Raw genomic sequence first — 4,489 nt, forward strand, 5'->3', positions numbered from 1 at the left:
GATTTTTCAAGGAGCATATTGTGTATCATTTTGGGATTCCTCAAACTATCACTACTGATCAAGGGACAATGTTCACATTGGAAGAGTTTGGAGATTTTGCTACCAGTATGGGAATTAAGTTAATTAATTCTTCTCCTTACTATACTCAGGCTAATGGCCAGGCAGAGGTGTCCAATCAGATTATGATTAAGCTGATCAAGAAAAAGATTGAAGAGTAGCCAAGAAAGTGGCATTCAATGCTTAATGAGGCACTATGGGCATAAAGGATGGCCTGTCATGGATCAATTAAAATGTCACCTTATGAACTTATGTATGGTCATAATGTAGTCCTTCCTTGTGAGATTCAAACTAGATCAAGGCGTATCACATTGCAAAATGATTTGTCAGCCGAAGTTTATAAGAATCTTATGATAGGCGACTTAGGGGACTTGAGTTGCCATCGACTACGTGCTCTTGAGAATATCAAAGCCAATAAACTGAGGATTACAAAATATTACAATAAAAAGGTCAAGGCAAACAATTTTCTAAAGGAGACTTAGTCTAGAAAGTAAAACTGCCGATCGGATTAAAGGACAAGTTCGGCAAATGGTCACCTAATTAGGAGGGACCTTATCGGATTAAACGTTGTGCGCCTGGCAATGCTTATATTTTGGAAACACTAGGAGAAGAAGAAGAGTTTGACAGAGTAATCAATGGAAAATATCTAAAGAAATATTATCCTAGTGTTTGGATTAATACTTGATAGCTGATTTGTTCGGTCGTTGTCTCTAATAGCCGATTCCAGAAGGGTATCACCTCTAGTTCAAAAAATAAATCCAAAGAGGTAAAAGCTGGTATGATATGTATCACCTATAGAGCAAGAACAAACACAGATTGGTGCATGGAATATGAGAACAAGAAACCGCCTAAAATGAAGAAATTGTTTGCTAGCTTCTCCTATTACAAGCTAAAGGTTGGGAAATACTTTATTCACTGTCATCGGCCTGGGAAGCAAGGGCTATGGAGTTGGTGGCATTGAAGAAATCCTTGACCAGATGCTCATGATCCCCACGGTGTTCGGTGGCTGGAAAACCATGGGGAAGAAGTCAAAACTCATGTCCAGAACGAGCTTGTGCAGCAGCCAATGCCATGACAGCACCATGTCAAACACCTTGAAGAGCAACCTCTCTGACATGGTTTGAGATGTCGTACAAGCGAACCACCAGCACGGCACCCCTAGCATTGATGAATCCTACCGAGTGCTCCATAGTTGATCGAAGGCTTTCCAGCTAGGCCAATAGATGTAAAAAGATTCTAGGAAGGAATGATCAAGATCTTGAAGACAAAACTAAGAAGAAACAGAAAATTGTGGTAGGAATCTCATCCATGATTCTAGCCTCGGCCTTGGCCAACCTCTCCTCCACCTGGTTAGCCTTGGAGGGTGATCGGCATTGAACCAAGTTGGTCAGAGCTGATTGCACGATGGAGAGGCAGTCAGCGAGCTTCTAGCCAGCCTGATCGATGGACATGATCAGATCATCATTGTTGATTTGCTTCCTCGGGTAGCAGTGGAGCGGGTGATGAATCATTGATGAAGATGACCCCAGAAGTTGAGCGGAGTTGGCCCTATGTTCTAAGATGATGGGAGCATCCCAGGTTGCACCCTTCTGATGACAAAGACACTGGTGTGGTGACACAGACCCGTTAAAGGCCTCCTCAGTAGACCTCTTGCCGTTCTCCATGCCTTTGAACCTATGGGCAAGCAAAATCACATAAAAGACACAGAAGGTTTGGGACAAAGTAGGTTGTTTTTCGATCCACAGCCATGGTCCGTATAAATTGCCCGGGAGGTGAGAAGATAGGCTTCGCTAGAGTTATAGAATCAAAGTTAGATATGGAAACGGATCGACACTCTGGAAATTCAGGGGATGGATCACGAAGAGATAACAGATTCGGACTTGTTGCTTCCCATAATTACAAAATATCATGGGATTGATACGAAAGGTTTACATTAACTGATGATCAACCTGCTAAGACTTCTTTGGATTGAAGGGAGTCCGGATCCCCACAAGGCTGAAGGTCATCATGGACCGAGCCATATCGGCCCACTGGTAGAAGTGCATTAGGGAAGAGAAAAGATCACCTGCTTTAAAGATACCCATATATCCAACCGATTCCTCGGTAGCTAGGAAATAATGGGAAAGAAAGCCACCTGCTAATAGACGCCCATTTCTCGGTGGCTGGGAAACCATGGGAAAGAAGTCTATGGTTTCCCTGATGAGCATTTGACAAGGTGAACAAGGGAAAGGTCTCCACACATTTTAGCCCTTGCAAACACTGGAATAGCTCTACGATCATGGTGAGAAAACTCAGGTGATGTCACAAGAGTTCTTCTAACCACAGTGGTTGATCCTCTTGCTCGACAAGGCGCTAAAATGAGCGACACAATCACCCTATGCACAAGAATTCTTCTAACCACTCAAGACCCTCGTAGCAAGGAATTAGACCATGGAGGGTCTGGCAGAGCCAAAGGCACTCGAGGAAGCAAGCAGAAGAGAAACATAACTAAGTTGTTGAGTTGCTCTCGCTAGAGTCGGATAGACATTTATAGTCAATCTAGAAAGATGGATACCAGCGCCCGTGAAACAATGGTGTTCTTGTGAAGCTTTGAAGCATGGGCTCATAAGCAGGCAAGGACAGTGACAGATAGTAAGCCCCAGATCAAGATTCTCTACCCGTGACCATGGATCTATCGGGGGTATAGATGTGGTAATTTTGGAATAAAATTACTTTTATCCCAAAATTGGGGGGCATGTGTTTACACCAGAATTTGGGAAGAAGTACGTTGGAACTCGAAGCTTCCAAGATTATGTCATCAAGGAATCGATTGCATAAGGGTCGATATCAGCTGGTTCAGATGCGGCACTAGAATCGGCTTTCTTCGAATGACGTCGGCAGATAACGACAATGAGCTATGGTTGGCGTCAGAAAATATATGATGGACTCTACGAAAAGGGAAAGATTAGGGTCCAAGTTATTTTAAGTTAGGAATATTTTCTTTTATACCAAAGACTGTAATAAGTCATACTTGAGTAGGATTCATGCTTGGGCTCCGGGTATAAATATTGGACCCCGGTTATTGTAAAAAGGACATCAATCCAATCAATACGAGTTACTTTTTTTGGCTTTACGCCAACCCTTGGGAGTAGGAGTAGTGTAGATCTTGGCGAGTTCTTCAACAAGCAGGGCTACATCGGTTCGGTAGACCTCCAGCTTGTCTATAAGTACCATCATGGCTTATGCTTCTGTTTGTACGGCTGCATCGGTTAGGTTTGACCTCCACTGCGAACTTTAGCATAAGCTAGTTATCGACTCTTATCTAGTTCAAATATGGCTACATCGGTTAAGGTTGACCTCCACTGCTCGAATTAGATTAAGGTCAAGTTATCGGCTCTACCTAAGAGTGGCATCCTTTGGGTAGATTCATTAAGTTACTGGTCTTGTTGATGTTCTTATTGTTATTTAGTTTTCAGCAACATCAATCTGCCTAATCGAGATCGATCTAGATCAGCCTCACATCCTTTTAGTCTGTTGTTTGCTTTGTTACAACATAATGTCTCTTACAATGAGCGAGGGGTTACGTTTTATTGGCTGTTCTACTTTAATCTTGATCGTGCATAGTACGTGGTTAAGGCACGTATGCTCTTGAAGAGGTTTGCTGGCTAGTTAAATTTGGTCTACGATTCGCTATTATGGCTGCAACAATCCAGTCGATCCCCACTAATGGTACTTTAGATCAGAGGATGCTAGTTGGTAGATTTGTTCTCGATCAGGCGTGACCTTAACTGTTTGCTATGCCTGCATCGGCTAAATAACCGATCGCCTATGCTTTAATGCCTATAGTGTGTCTCCATGATTCTGTTAAACGTGAATAGATCTATGTACTTTAAAGGTTTGATTTGTTGTCTTTATCATGGCTACCATCCATCCGGTCGAACCCCACTGTTAGAGATATCAGGTTAGGTCTGATGAGTTCATAGGTTTGTCCAAGTTAAATAGTCGATTATTCACATGTTGTAGTCCTTTTTCACCTTAATCGGCTATTTTAGCCGATTCCCTCGAGCTTTCACACACATAGTGTGTCTTTCGGAAAGCCTATCAATGTATAGACAGTTTTACGAATTCTTCGGTTTTAGTTTGTTATTAACATCATAGCTACCATTGATCCGGTCGAACCTCACTGTTGATGGTAACAGATTAGATTCAGAGCATTTGTAGGTCCATTTGTACTAGACAGTCGATAAATTCGTATGCTATGTCCTTTCTTGTTAGATTCATCAGCTCAATGCTTTACACTGGTAATATCCACCTAGCTGATGATTTTGCTTACATCTATGTGCACCATATTCATCATCATAAAAATAATCACAACCTGCAAGTGTTATAGTCCTTTACAGCCGATTTTCTTCTCGTGTTGGCTATTTGATAGATTTTTCCCATCTGGTTGTTG

The sequence above is a fragment of the Miscanthus floridulus genome, chromosome 18 (genome assembly GCF_019320115.1).
Source record: "Miscanthus floridulus cultivar M001 chromosome 18, ASM1932011v1, whole genome shotgun sequence".
In the NCBI taxonomy this organism is placed as follows: domain Eukaryota; kingdom Viridiplantae; phylum Streptophyta; class Magnoliopsida; order Poales; family Poaceae; genus Miscanthus; species Miscanthus floridulus.